This window comes from Rhea americana, unplaced genomic scaffold (assembly GCF_003343005.1).
Source record: "Rhea americana isolate MKP2758 unplaced genomic scaffold, rheAme1 scaffold_1, whole genome shotgun sequence".
Taxonomy (NCBI): Eukaryota; Metazoa; Chordata; class Aves; order Rheiformes; family Rheidae; genus Rhea; species Rhea americana.
The window spans coordinates 8,458,429-8,474,850 of NW_028185038.1; the positions used below are offsets into that span (position 1 = coordinate 8,458,429).

Here is a 16,422-nt window from a genome sequence, read left to right on the forward strand (position 1 = left end):
GCGAGAGGGCACATGTGTCTGAGCCAGCATGAAGTCCCTGGTGGGTTCTCTCTGTTTAGGTGCCAGTTCAGCTGGAAGGGATGTCGRGGGAAAGGACAAAGGGGAGAAAAGCAGCATTCCTCTCTGGATACTGGCCTGTGCTGCCAAACAGAGGGGAGGAGGCTGTCCCAGGACTGGAAGTCCAACTGCCCTCCTTCTCCCATGGTTTCAGAAGCAGAGAGGGTTGGAATTGTCTCTGTGGAGAGCGCAACTTGCTTCTACTCTTCCATGGGATGAAATGATCTGACCTTCCCTCCCCACAGTCAGGACTAGAGCACTAACCCCAGTCCTCTTCCACTTCCTGGGCTGGAGCAAGGGCAAGTAACACAGCCCCATTCCTTCCCTTGCATTGGCACCAGGGCTCCAAAAGGCAGCACATCTCCAGGCCCCAGGGACACATCCCAGCTCTTAAATGTTATGCTATTTGCCCAACGAACGTCTAGTGTTAGGACATATAATTTGAAAAGATATAACGGTAGAGGAAATTCTTATGTAGTGACACCAGCAACATAGACTGACAGAAACTTTGTATTCCCTTAGGTAGCTGAATGGAATTACTCAGTACTATCTTCCCTTCCTAGCTGTTTTTTCCCCTCTTTCCTAATTTTTCTTTGCCAGCCAAAATATTCCTTATATTTATAATAAGCAATTACAGAAACACTCCCCAAATCTTTCTGAAGAACATCACAACCTAGAATTTCCTTGTTTCATGAACAGTTCTAAGACAGAACTAAATTACAAGTATTGCTTGTGAAAGTATTCAGTAAGCAAAACTCAATGATAAACCTTTAGAACACAATTCTAATACACTGAAATACAAGATCTACAAACAGTTAGTTGGAAATTCCCCTACAACAGAAACACAAAATATTCCACATTATGTTGTGAACTTGATAATACTGGTATAAAATTGTACCGAGTAGTTGATACTGGCACATGAAAACAAAGCAAAGCTCAGCAGGACACATGAAATTATGCATTTCAAATGTAATTCCAACTGGTATAGCATAAATCAGCATGGGCATGTAACTCTTGGCTGTCTTGTTTGACATCAATAAAACAGAAATTCTCTGTTTTTGCAGGTGCTTTGCAAGCAAACATGACACCTAGCTGACTGTTAAAAGACAAACCTACATTTCAAAGGAAATCACTTAAAGGAAGATCTTCAAGTTAAAGAAAAAAAAAATCCAGGTGGCAGTTATGATTATCCCCGGAATGAAGCAGTCAGAAACTATCGCATTATGTTAGGATGGCACTAGAAACAGGCTGCTCCTACTAGACATAAGGGCAGCCTCTAGCCAGCTTGTGAAGCATTTCTGGTGGTGACAGGCACGTCAAGCCGGGCTAGTCACTGTGCAGGTCAGTGTGGGGAACTTCACTTGGCTCATGTTTTAAAAAATTACTTTGCACATGTCTCATCCTGAAAGTCACAAAACACCTGCAACTTACGCTGAGAAAACTGCAGTTTCTAGCCCCTCAAAGCCAAATGCCAAAGGTGTAATACCCTAGTATTATTACTCAAAATGGCTATTAATTTTCCAAATATAGGAATACAAACTTTTATTCCTTATGCCAGGTCCAAGATGCAGGAAATATTATATAGAACTTAAAAATGGAGCCCCTCAGCTACAGTCCCTTTCACTTTTTTAGGTATGTTTACATGAAGTTCAAAGACTTCAGAACAGTCAAACAGCCCTTGCAGTCTGCAAGTTAAAGCAGCAACTGAGAATTGAGTGACCTGTCTGGGTTTTTTTCCTCTGTTTTGCTGCCCCTCTAAAAACCTCTTTTATAAATCACGCATTGCAAGTCCACCCTCCCTAACTGCAGGCTATATTTGGGACACAGCAGTACGTGAAGCTGCCAGCTCACCAAAAAAAATTGGCTATGGAGAAACAGAGGCTGTTCGTGGATTTGACCAGAAATTGTTTCTCAGCAGTGACGCACAACACTGTTTGAAGACAAACATGAATAAACATGTGCATAAACTTTTGACACAGAACAATGCCACACTAGCTCTGTGACCCATCAGGTCTTAGAAGATAAATATGATGAAATGTGGTCAGCTCTGGCTGGAAAGGCCTCCAGACAGAACTTAAAAGCTGCAACTAGTTGGTGATTTTGTGATTGAGTCCACGACACTCTTCCTGCTCTGTGTGTAAGCAGTGCCCAGCAATATGGCAAGAAGCTTTTGCTTTCAGGCTAGACAGATAAAACTAAATTGAAGAAGACCAGGTAGAAAATACGAATATCGCTCCCCAAAAATTTTGAAGTTTTGACACTGGTTTAATTGCGAATTTGAAAAAAATAAGGAGAAAAAAAAAAGGCTGTTTTTAATACACTAGATGAAGAATTCCTATCCAGGCCTAGTCCTGCATCAGTGGCCACTGGAGATTAGTATATGGATCTGCTCCACTGGATGGTCTCAGAATCAAATGAGGAGCCAATTCATGTTACTTGTTTGCAAACATGTCTTTAGAGAGGGCTTTGAGATGCCTGATCTGATCCTCCCAAAGGGAAAGTTCAGGTCTCTTAATACTTCGATAGCTATCCACAACTCAACTCATCTGTTACATGATGTGGCAGGATGCAGTGCACCATGCCACTTTGGTTATCCTATCCTTCTGATGACAATACAAGACAGGAAAAAAAAAGACTCAGGATTTTCTACTACAAGATGGACCTCAGCACCCTTCAAAGACAGGAATCTGCACCTACTGCCATAAGGACAGATGGAGCACACAAGGAGCCTGAAGGCTGGCTGAATTCAGGCTGCATACAGGACAGCAAAGATCTGATGGGGTCTTGTGAGGGGAATGATCCCAGCACTGTTCCATCAGGTGCAGTTTGGACCTGAAGTATCACCATGCTCTTTATAGGAGTATGGACTGTTGACTCTGGCACCTGGGCCTAAGTCCAGCTCACCTTGCCTTTCTCTGGTAACAGTGGCTGCACAGTTTATTATACATTTTCTGTACCAAATTGTTGTGTAGTATTGCTATGCATTGATAAACAGCTGCCATTTTTCAGGCCAGAGACAACAGCTTTTCAAGGATTCCTATACCCTTTTCGTCCTCAGTCCTACAAGTAACTGTACCTGTACAAAGCCTCAATGAATTAACGATGCAAATGCAGGGCAACAGTGTGCCCAGGATCAACTTAGAATCAAATTCTAGTRGACTAAATACATAATGTATTTTACATTGAAGTGTGCTGTACAGTGAACCAGTACTCTACATCATCAAAAGGAGACAAGAGTTTTTTCATCAATTGAAGTGTACACAATGTGCTACACTGAATTGTGCCACTTTTGTGTAGAAGATCCAGAAGTATCATGCTACATAAAAGGGGGATCAAAAAAGGGATATGAAAAGAAATATGAAAACAATTGACCTAAATATCTTTTGTGATTGCAGAACCGCAGCTGGATGGAATYGAAAAAGAAGGGTGGACTCAGTCATTTTGAGAAAGACCCAAGTCTAGCTGTTCATTCAAGGGAAATCATATACTGAGCATCTCTTGAACACTGTATTGGTCCTAAGCACTGAAAGAAGAGGATATASAGATCCTCCAGAGGGTTCTCAAACTTTGGAAGAATTAGAGTGAAATGTACTTTACCAGTTCAGACAGACAGACATCATACTAAGTATCACACCAGGTTAGAGCTACTGCRAGGGAAGACAGTGTGCTGTTAGAAATAAGAAACCAGTGCCAAAGGGAWGTAGGTGAAAGCAGAAGAGGAACCGGCAGTTCTCCAAGGAGGGAYGAAAGAACAGAGTCACAAAGATATAACCATGTTACAGTGTAAAGGGAAATGAAATTGCCTAAACGGAGCCCTGCCTAAGATTACTAGATATCCTGGCAAAAATCAAGACAGTCTCATTTTTCAGTGATTTCTCAGAAATTTGAAGGGCATGTCACCTGACATCTGTAAACTCTAGCCCAAACTTTTTGCAGCTAGGCTAAAGCTAGGTTTCTGCCAATTGTTCCACCTCTGATCTGAGTTAAAAGATGTCAAATTCAGGGCTCTTAAAGAAACTACCATTGATCTGAGCTGATCTGAAGTCCCCAGCACTGCTAAAATAAGAGAGGATCTCATAGGAGATTTCAGAGKTTTTTTTATTATTATATTGTACATGTCACTTGGCAAACCAAACTCTAAGGATTTTTAAGGACTCCTCATATTTCCAAACAAAAGAGATGGGCTTTTTGTTGTTGGTGGGTTTAAAAATAATAATAATAATAATAATGTGCAATTTGCCACAGGAGGTAGAGGCTTTAATAGCCCTGAAGAATTTTAATAAATGTGYCATACAGTGTGGTTGATATTACTTGTATATCTGGTTAACACTGCAAACAAACATAAATATCTCATTAAAATACGTAAGTTTGTATTACTTTGGTTTCCTGCACTCTACTGCTTCCATTATACTTCTGAAATTTATTTTAGGAGACAACATTCCATTGCACACTTTTCTCTGTACAAGTCTTTGCATGCTTCTGCTTCTTTGTTATTGGAAAAAACTTTGGTTTACATGATGAGTAAACTGTATTTGAGATTTATCACTGAATGGAAGAAACTTAAATTAAACACTTACAAAAATATTTTACTCAAGCAATCAATAGTATTCCCCAGTGAATAGGAGTTTTCTTTTGCAATTCTAAACCTTACAWAATCTTCAGTTTTGTGTGCCTTTATTTGGATGCAGTACTGCTTGCATAGACTTTTAAATTACATTGMAGGGTTCTTGACTCTGTTATTGATTGATCTGAGATTTCTGGCATGTCATTTCATCACTATGTAGTTCTGTCTCTTCTTACCCATCTACTGTGTCTAATTAAGCTCTATAAACTCTTCAGGACAGCAACTCTTTCTCCTTGTCAACTTATAGTACTTGTCTCCATGGTATCTGATTTCAGTTGTCTTGATATAGTAATGGTAACATTAATGCTTTAGGAGTTTATTTTAAGAACAAAAAGAGAAAACTAAGCAATCRCTTACTACCAATTCTGTTGGTAAAYTGTGTACCTTTCAATAGGTCTGTTCCTTCAAAAAAGCTTGACAGACTTTAAATAATATGCAAACCATAAAAAGACAGTACTCATGCTGAAAATACAATCATGATCATTGTGAAACACAGTAATTTCTTAAGAGTTTTTAAGAATAGTATCTGATAGTCCAGATTAGGAAATTGAAAATGTAATAAATTTCATGCWGGCCTAGTTTTCTTCCCTGCACTGAAATTTGCTGAGTTTGGTTAGGACAACAAGGTTAGCTCTCTGTTGGGGAAGTCTGAATAGATCTTTTTGTAAAAGATATTTAGAATCTGGAAGGTGTTCAGATAGTTTAATGACAAGAATAATATTAGTGTCTAGAGAGATATATGTGAAGACTTCTGCCTTAATGTCTCAGCTGCAAATCACTTTCCCAGAAGCATTTGCCTCAATATCCCTGGCTAACAATATACAGATGAAAAAGGAAAAAATTTGCAACTCAGTGGAAACAATTTCTACAGCAATTGGTCAGAAATCTGCTTACTACTTACTACCAATTTACTTATTGTTAACCCAGTTGAATCCTGGGGGATTCTTTTGGGGTCTATTATGTTTCTTAAAAGAAGTTGGTACAGCTCTGTTCATATGCAGGAGGTATTCTCTTAGATTAAAAAAAATCGATTTCTGCAACTTTTACCTCCAGAAGCATTTATTTTATTACTCTTAAATATAAAACAAGCATCAACTCCTATCAACACAAAGCAGCTGCAATACTTCTTGGAGTCGGATTAATTGTACAAAAAAATCTACAATATTTCATACAGATCTATAAACCAGACACATTTAAATTCTGGGGGTCCCTCTGTTCTGAAGAAGAGTTATTTCAGTATATAAGTACCACAGGCATTACATAGAAATTCAACATAAATATAAATCCAGAAGACCTTTTAATTAATACTTTGATTATTGACTTTAATTTTAAAAATCCACATCATCTTGATTTTATTTTTACCAGCAAAGCCTCCAGTACTGTACTGCATTCTTTTTCTGAAATCTTTTATGTTATTTTACTGGAAAATGACCAAATAGACTGAGTGTTGAAAAAGCTCTTTTTACTGGCTTATCAGAAATTCCAGTAATTCTTCTAGAAGTTTACAGGGGAAAAATGTTCTGCCACAAGTAAATGGAGCAGATAATAAAAACAGAATTGTTCAGGAAATATCTTCTCTATATGCATAGTACAGCTAAGGTTTTTTGAACTGGCTTCACTAGCAGTGTCTGTAAAGGAAAGACCATGAGACCAGTGCTAGCAATAGTAGAAGCTCTAACTGGGGCATACTGGGTATTTTCTCTGACTCATACTGCTCAAATATCATCTACTCTACAGCTTCTATCACTAAGACTGAAATACTGTCAACTGAGTTACAGATCTTATGCTAAAGTGGTATCGAATAGTTCCAATAATTATTACCAAAAAACCCCACATTACGGCTAACTGAATTTAATGTGAATACCTACACTGCCACAGAAACTACAGGCTTCCCAGCTTGAAATTGTCATGCTAGTTGCTATAATAAAGACAGTTCCTCTCACCAAAAGGTTTCAGACTTTATACATGAGATAWCAGGCAGACATAACAAACCCACAGGGAAAGAGAAATCAGAAATATCAGTAAGACAATCACTGCCAATATAATGAAGGATAGTCACAGCACACCGTCTAAGATCATCAAGTGTGTAGTAGTCACCTTAGCAGAATGGAGTTTTAAGTAGGGCTTYGCAGAAGAGCAGTGTGTGTGCAGGAAATTTCTGGGGTAATTACACTTTACCTAACCAAAAATCATGATAATTTAAATCAAAAAGGTGTTCTCCACTTCCACCCCAGTCCACTCAAGCAGTTAAACAGCGGCTGCCTGTTTCACTCCCCAAGGATTGCACTTAAATGACGTGAGAACACAGAYGCTGTATTAGGTTATTACGCTTGTAGCAGGCCCTTGCTATACTTTGAAACATAAAACACTGTTYTCATACAAATATAAAGAGAATTAAAATATAAAGGGTCTAATCCTTGTTTTCACTAACATACCATCTTGGAAGCATGAGAGGCTTGTATGATAATTATTAATGCTGATTTAGCATAATGAAAGACTTAGGAAGGACACAACAGAAACTAACGAAGTCATTCCATTTAATACTAATTAATGAACCAGGCATGTGAATGTAACAAATTAGGAAATATTTAATATAAAACATCCAAAGGTATGGACAGGACCTTTCTTCAGTTTTCAACCTGAGTTTAAAATCAAATAAACAAAARTTATCTGTGTTGTAAAAACCTGTATGTGAAATGATGTCATGCAATGGAAYGGGTATGCTAATTTTGTTCCCTTTTAGCTTCTCTAGGAAAAGTTAGATATGCCTTTATAAAATGGATATATCAATTGCAAGGAAATACACAGATTAATTCATGATTGTCAAGATTGAAAAGAATCTAGAACAATCTTTTTTTTTTTTTTAGAAAATGCATAAGAATGTGTAATTAAACAAATAATCATCCACATTTTATTTTGACCAATGTAATTAAAATGAGAGATATGAAGATATGACGATTAAATAGGTTAGTAAATAAAAGATGGGTGGCATCTGTATTTGTTTCCAGGAAGGATTTCCACTCTTCAATACCAAAGTTACATTAACCCAACTACATAGTTTATTTGCTAGTTTACAGTGTAGAAAAATTAGCTCRTTATGTTCCAATTATTATTTTTTTTCWGTTACTCTGCTGATCAGAGCCAATATATCGGCATTACATATAACTATAAAATCTATTTCTATGATTTTTTTCTTTTTCTTCCCCCTGTATACTGAGGACATGGCTATAATATTTTACCATCCTGTGCTTTATTAAAAAAAAAAAAAAAAAAAAAAAAAACACAACTAGGACTCTTCAGATAGTGAGTGATCTCAATTTTGTCACCAGTACCCTATCTAACAGGCCTTCAAAGGAAAACTCTGGCCTGCAGTGAGACAACCTGAGGACTCTATGAACAATTTATTAATTCAGGATAATTCAATGACGTCACTGCCATCAATGGGTATAGAGACTATCATAAATTGTCAAGGTTGCAGAACATATCTCCCAGACTAGGGACAATGGGAGACTTACCCTAGACTTGCTCCCATCCAAACAGGAACAGGATCAAAAAGGGAATTCCGAGTCAAATCAAGTTTCCTGTTTGCTTTCTGAAGTAGATTACAGCTTAGATGATAGAAATCCCCAGTAAACTAGTTTGTGCTATTCCAGACCTGAAAGAGCGTGAATTCCAGGGATGCAAGAATACATGAGTGGGGAAGAGGAACCAAGGTGGATGCTTTTGTTGCAGAGATACTGCAGAAGCAGACATGAAAGGACACTGGTGGCAGGTAAGACTCTGATTTGTAGGAGATATTACGTATTGGGGAAAGGGAAGCCCGAGCTCTTTGAAGTACTCTGATATGAGCCAAGGTGATTCAACAGTGTTAAAAAAATGTAATATAGAAATGCATGCAGCCACTATCTCACCTAYGTATTTTTCCACTAGTGGGCACAGAGAATCACTCTTTTTTTTCTGCAGTACACAAATCACATGTATGTTTGTTTTTTCTTCAATTCTCAGACGATCCTGTACAGGTGAACTGTACAAGATCATCTGCTGCAAAGGTCAGAAACCCGAAAGGAAAGGAGCTGAAGTTACTTAGTACTTCTGAAGCCTAATGACATCACAGCTATTTGGGGGTCAGAGAACGAGAACGCAGAAGGTGAGCCAGAGAGGTCAAGGTGCCACCTTAGTAGCAAGAGACCCAGCATGCAGTACTGGCACGATGGTAACTAAACACTACCTGGTAAATCTCCATCCCATTTTGCAGGAGGCACTATTTGTTTCATTTTACTTTGGCAAAAACTTCAAAGAGAAAAATAGATCCCTTAGGAACAACTCAAAATTTCAGCTAAAGGGGAAGGAATGATAATTTTTCATTGGAAAGAGTCAATTGTAGGTATTTTAGAAGGCCAGCCCTAGGCCAGTGCAGCATTTCAACATATTTTGAAGTACTAAGGAATACCTASAAAATGCATATTCTCTGTTGACTGTTGCTGGAGAATTTCTCTTGGATATGACACAACATGGGGTTTCTAAAACAAGTAATATTTTAGTTTAATAAAGTCTTTGGGTTTTTTGCTGGGGCTTCCTCTGCTACATTTTGCTTTCTTCATTTTCATCCTTRTCTTTTTTCCCTTTCTATTGAGTTCATGAATTGTGGAAATAATCAAAGACATCCAACAGAAATATCTGAAGCKGATAAGTAAAGTGAAATAGTACTATTAATGTATTACTAATCATAACCTACATACTAATGAGAAAATCTCTGAAAGTGCCACATTGACAGCAACACGCCTTTTGATAAAACTATCTGGACCCAAGCAATCTGGATGTTCTGAGTTCAGAAATAATGCATTTGTGACTCATGTGCACAAAGTAACATGAGGAAATACAAGGCAGATTTACACAAACAGCAGGCTTCTGTCAACCAAGCTTCTAGTGAAGAGTCCAAGTTACAGATAGGAAATTTAAATAAATGGTGCATTTTAGGCTAATGTTAAAAGAACATTTAAAAAATCATCAGCAATTACAGTTTTGGAGATTATCATTTACCAATGGGAATTTTTATTCAATTTAGGAATGCTAGTTCCTTTCTATTAAAGTCCTTCACTTTCTTCTTTTTCTTTTGCTTCTGTCTGCTATTTCACTTTCCATTGCAGTAGCTTCAGCTGACAGTGAGAAAACTGTACAAGGGCCTGAAAGACTATTAGATCATCTTACTGGAAAGACTATCAGATTTGCTTACTGGGTAGATATCCATGAGGTTGAAAACAAGCTGGTTTGTAACCAATCACTTGTGCCCAAGAAACACTGTGACACTGAAGATATTCTGTGCATTCTAGAGTTGGGAAGATGACTTGGGACCGTATCCCTTGCAATTTGAGAAAATTCAGTTAAGGGCAGTTTTGCAATCRCATTCAGCAACAAAACTGGAGATGGACTCTTTGCTTTGCCACTGAAATCAATACCTTTAAACTCAGTACTAGAGACTGCATATGCTTCATTAGCCACTTATGAAATAATATTGAATCTCTATTCAATATTATTTCAAAGTTTATGATAATTTTATTTCCTACTGCAGAACAGTACAATATTGTACCTYGTTTGGCTACCAGAATAAATGGATTCATTTTAAGTTCCACATATAGACACACCAAAAATTTTATGAATATTCAGGATTACTACTCTGAAGTCCATAAAAATCATTACAAAATTAGTTTCTAAAAGCAATRCTGCTGTCTTACACACATCCAACCTAAAGATAAAAATTCCTACCTATATCTCTCAAAAATATGTATGCARATGTATACAAATGTGTATATATGTGCTCACATTTACAAGTATATACRTATCTGCAAATATATTCTTTAACCAAATGACTCAATCTATCTTAAGTTTATCCTTTAAAGGACAGTCCTATTGCTTATGGCATTGAATAAGAAAAATATGGCAGTGAATAAATAATTAAAATATTAACCCTATTTCATTTCTAGATCTGCTGTTCTTTAACATAGTTTCAATAGCAAATTAAACTGCTTTCACTCAGAAGAATATTACAAACATACACAAATACACAAAACAATTTCCAAAAGCAGTTACATTTTCTTCTTGTTCACACAATATAGCCACATCAAAATCAGCTATCCTGATTSATCAAGTGACACAAATATCGGGTTCGTAAGATTGAATAAGGTGTTCCCAGTTTGCATGTCAGATATATTAATCCCAAATAAAAAACTTCTGAAAGAAAAATCTAAATTCTCCAATAATTTTTCATTAGAATTGGAAGAAAAAGTTTTTTCCTGAATGTTAAAACAGTAAACAAGTAGCACTCTGTCCTCAGATCATTGCCTTGATGCCTTCCAGCAATAAAAGGGACTCTCCTTATTTTTCATTAGTTTATACTGTTATGAGGAGGAGGAGAACAAGAAACATCTGTTTCTACAACTACTGCAGCACTTTCGTTTCCATCACCCTTTTTAAATCACAGCCATAACCATATCTTCACATAAATCCCTCCTGAAGAAGAATTTTTCCATGTACACACTTCTTCTATACAAAAAAGTAGATAAATAATCAACTCTTAATGTCATGAAAGAAGCTCCTTATCTGTAAGAAGCAGGGATATCATCATAAACACTGAAACCAGAACCTCAGAATCCATACCTCTAAGAGATACTGAATGAATGAAGGTAAGGTTACAGGATATATGAAGGAAGTCAGACTCAATTTTACCCACTTACACTAATAGAGTTTTGTTTGATGTCAATAATATCAACAGGCAGACAAGTGTTAGTTTTAACTATGAGTGACTCAACAAAACCTAGCAAAGCACTCACAATTATTTCATTTCTTCAAGGAAATGATGCACTAACAAAATCATGGCTGCATACTTTAATAGCACAGTTGCAATTTTCAAAGAAGCAGAAAGACTGATGAATATAATTCTATTGCCAGTGTACAAGTAGAGTTTCTGATATGAAATGCCATCCTCTCTCTGGASGAGTTACAGAATAAATCACCTGCCACATGAGTCAGAAGTCAGCTTCAATGGTCTTTAAATTAAGATGGACAAGCACTGAAATGACATCAAGTAATGGTAAAAAGAGAACTTTGAATTTTATTTCTAGAGTTAGTTAAATCTTAAGGAGTACAAGTTAGGAAAAAAGATTGGTTCAAGTACAGTACTTTTTCAAAGAATATCTTTGCAATATATGCCAGAAGTGCAACCACAGGGTTATTCATAGTTCTGCATTTGTTTTTTGCAAGATACCATGATATATTTTATCCAGGAAAATAATGCAGCTTCCTAGTATATTGCTCTTCATATTAAGAAAGAAWTTTTTTTCCAGTATTTACACTTTAGTATATATTGATACTCAGGAAAACACAAAAAAGACACACTGCATGCATACAGTATTTTAACAAATATAAAGAAAAATATTGAAGAGTTTAAATAATGAAAGAAGTTTACTAAAAACATAATTATACATACRAAAATGTACATGATAAAATAATAGTATTTTCATAGGGAATTTAAGTAGCTGATATGCTATTTGTCTGTGCAGGGCAAAACTGCTGTTGGAAGGTATGTCTCAGACATTTGAAGAAAAAAGAAAAAGTCTGTTACCTGCAATCTAGGTCTTAATGGTGGAATTCAGGAATGGATTTGCTAATAAAACAAAACAAAACAAAACAAACCTATATAGACTCTTAAGTCCCTGTGCCACAAATCACTAGGTGCTGGGACAGAACTGTCCCATCCCTTCACTCTTCCCTGAGAAATCACTGTTGCCATTACCGAAACAGGACAGGGGGCAAGATGCATCTGCAGTTTGCCCAAACATGGATGTTCTTCCCTTCCTTATGAGAGTCCTGATCTTCTCCTGACAAGGAAAGTACTTGGAAATATGCCTAAATCCATCCRTATCTAGCAAATCATTTTAGCATATGCTTACTGGTAAGTAGATGATTGGAAGATAAAGTTATTTTTAAGTCCCTACTTACATTATATGCACTAAATGCATTTTTACATAAGGAGCTAAAGCATTATGGGTTGGCATTTAAATAGAAATTTGACAGTTTAGAATCAAATCAAAGACATTAGAAAGTGACAATCTACACATCAATGTAACTGACTTTGACATCTATTTTCATATTRGTGATGCAACTAGTTAATTACTTTTGAAAAAAAATGAAAATATTCAATTAGTCAGATCATCTGGTTATTTAATATGCCAAAACCACTTTGCTCGAGGAAGAGATGTGTCAGACAACACTTACAGGACAAATCTGTTCTATTGTTCCTGTGTACTAAAATCCATGCTTTCAGACCACTCACTGGGATTCTGCTGATCGCATCTGTGGAAGATTATAACTCTACGCAAAGAATAAAGATTTTGGCTTATGCAGTACAACTGAATAGGTTGCTTCTGCAACCCTTCAAACTAAAAAACAAAGTTTATTTTGATTGTTTTGTCTTCGATTAAATTCATCCCATTTTGAAATATCAACATAGTTTTATCCCACAATCATGATAAAACTAAAACACAGACTGTACTGGAGTCTGTGCACATCACGGGGCTGTGTCACTTACTGATGAGAATTACTGGGGCAAGAAAGGTACAATGGATCTGACAGAACAGTGATGAACAGTGGGTGGAACTGGGGACAACATTTTTCCTCACACAGCTCTTCTCAACTTGATTACTTACCCAAATTAGGATGTCCTTCCTCAACACTCTGCTACTCTTACAACTATGCATCTGTGCACTTGAGAAGAACRTAGTTCTTAATCTGAAGTATTTCACATATAAAAACAGTTACATGTGAAATTAAAAAGTATTTCTTTCAGGGACAGTAAGGCTCTTCACCGACTCTTTCACCAGAGTGACTAGAATTTCAGAATGCATAACACCTGTAAATACACCTGACTAAACTGACTGCTGTATAAAATTCTCCCATTAAAAGGGGACATTTGCAAAAATCCATAGGACATTACAGATGAAATCCTAAATCATCTTTATCTGATATCAAGGACAGCTTTGTGACTGACTTCATCTGGGCCAAAATTTCACCCAATATGTTTTAAGGGAATCTCTGTGAGTCTGCCAATAGCAGCACAATAAACATTTGGCAGAAAAGAAATAAAAAAAAAAAAAGAAAGAAAGAAAAAGAAACCTCAGAAAAAAATAGTTTCCAAAGAATATTTCTCTGTGAACTCTTACAGTTAGAATTGAAAAATAATAATAATAATGGTTCTTATAATCTTTTCTCCCTATGCAAAGCCAGGGAATAATTTCATGTATTAAAATCCTTACTTACTAGGTGTCATACTTATGAGAGTTCAAGGTAGGATCATATTCTGAAACTACTAATTAGTTTCTCATGATGTTTATTCCCCCGATGACATACAGCAGCTCTCACATTATACGCTTATTTTTTTAAGTTAATATTTTTATCTCAAAATGTTCAGCTCACATAAAACAGCAACACTCCATTGGACTTGTTTTTAAAAAAATATTTCACTTGATCATGGGATAAAACTATTTTGATATTTCAAAATGGGATGAGTTTAATCAAACACAAATAATMAAAAAAAATCATGAAAGTACCTTTCTTTTCTGTAATTCAAAACAGATAAGCTAATTCCTATGAACTGAATTAGCCATTCCCTGATTTTATCTAACTGTGCATTTTCACTGCTGAGTTATCAAAACTTTCAAACAAGAGAAATACGCTAAGTCTCCTAAGCATCACATTATAAATAGTAATGTTCTACCTCCACATTTCTCCTTGTGACTTTATTCCTAGGCAGCACTGAAGAAGCAGCTACCGTCACATGGTCTCAAGGTCATGCTATTTTAATTTACAGAGTTATCACTGATAAATTATGCGGAAACAATGAAAATGGTCTCATTAACCTTGTTCCAGCACACTAAAGGTGTTTTATAATTAAAAAGAGAACAAAGTTATAAAAACATAAAATGATTTTATTTCCCAGCTTCTTCTCTCCTACACACTGCTGTAAAGTACTGCCGGGCAATAGTAATTTTTTACTGTGAGTAATATTGATGTCTGATGTCTGTGCCTTTCAGTTAAGGAGTGCAGAGATTAGACTGAATTGCACTGAAGGAGGAGTCAGGTAAAAAATATACGCAACTTTGACCTTTTTTAAAATAGGAAGCTGGATCCAACAGGCCTCTCCCTTTGGCAAACTAAAGGATGCTAGAGCATAAAAAAGATCATTCCAACCAGGAAGTCTCTCTCAGTCCAAGAATCCACGCAGAACTGCAATTTCCAAGCACCCAGTCATCTGGCCAGCGCTTTGAGGACTCCCATCAAAAGTGTACTGTATTAACACATTGAGGGAAAACTCCTAATACAATCTATGCGGAATTTAGAATTCATCCTTTATGTCTCATTCAAGAAAGTTACAGTAATCCATGGACTAAAAGCCTGACTAATGTTCTTAATTCATGTATGACAGATATCTTTATTAAGGGTGCACACATAATGAATCACTAGTGATTGCTTTGACTTAAAAAGAAATACTTGGAAAACAGTGAAGAAGTGGGATAGAGACTGTTTCATGTATTAAATGAAAGTAACCTAAAATTGACATTAGCGTAAAGAAGTATCTATAAAGCATTTCTGCAAAGAAAAAAATCAGAATTTAAATAACTTATCAAACAGACAATGTACCCTTGTCTTCCTGACACTTTCACTGCTGCTTCTTTTGGTTACAGTAAGAGCACTGGCACAGAGCCGTTTTCCTGGAGTTCAGATGCCCACAAATGACACCATAYTGCAAGACAGAAAACATTATAGTCCCTTCTGATCTTTACTTATCACATAAACTATTGCGTCTCCTTTCATTTTCTAACTATCAAGATATGATCTACAACCTATTACACAACTTACCCCAAAGTATAAATGGAAAACTCCTAGATCATATCTTTATCTAAATATTTGACCTTATGTAGCTAACCGAATATATGATAAAGTATATTCTCGAGAYGTGAATGAAAGTCAGATTCTTTCTCCTTGTTCTGCCAGGTTGCATGAACTGATGATTAGCATCTCTTTCAAGCATCCAGAAGTACCACAAATGTCATTTTAAACAACAAACCACCAATTAAAACGAGGATGTTAAAATACAAATTATATTAAATGTTTAAGGAATTCATGTCCTCTGGGCAAAGCCCACTAGCTATAGCTAGAGTACAAACATCTCTGATGCATGGCATCAGCAATCTTCCCAGCAGAGAACTCCCCAGTCTCCAGTGGCTGAGCTTACCGAATGGCCGAACTCCCCACTTCAGCACSGTACCTCGAGCCACTGCACCGTGCATGCCTGAGGATCCCCTATAAACTTGGCTCCCCGAGGAGCCTGCAGCTTCTGCACTTCAAACATGCAGCTGGGATAGCAGAAACCAGCAYTGGCTTACACTCACCCCAGCTCAGTTTAAAGGGAACGAAGCAGTTGAACAGAATCTATGGCATCTCCTTCTGATTCACATTTCTAGAAACCTATTAACTTATTAAAGCACTTTCCAAACAAATAAGAGAAACGGAGTAGAGGCAGAAGCAGCCGGTTCCCCCCTGAAAGTTTCTCCCTGCCTCTCGCTGCTGCTCTGCGAAACCCCCACGGCCCCGATCAGGTGACGGCTCTCGCCGGGGAGCCGCTGACCGGCCCGGGCGCCAGCGGCACTCCGGCCGCAGCCGCCCCGCCGCCGGCGGGACCCGAGCGG

The 16,422-nt window shown here is 37.0% G+C and overlaps 1 long non-coding RNA gene across 1 annotated transcript in view; it reads right to left on the bottom strand.

Annotated features, from left to right (window-relative positions):
• Nucleotides 1-16,068, bottom strand: part of LOC146601822 (uncharacterized) — a 36,312-nt gene extending 20,244 nt beyond the window's left edge. Inside the window, exon 1 of the long non-coding RNA XR_014895053.1 lies at nt 15,969-16,068. This is a non-coding gene — a long non-coding RNA (uncharacterized LOC146601822). The remainder of the gene's footprint in view (nt 1-15,968) is intronic.
• Nucleotides 16,069-16,422: the final 354 nt, after the last annotated feature.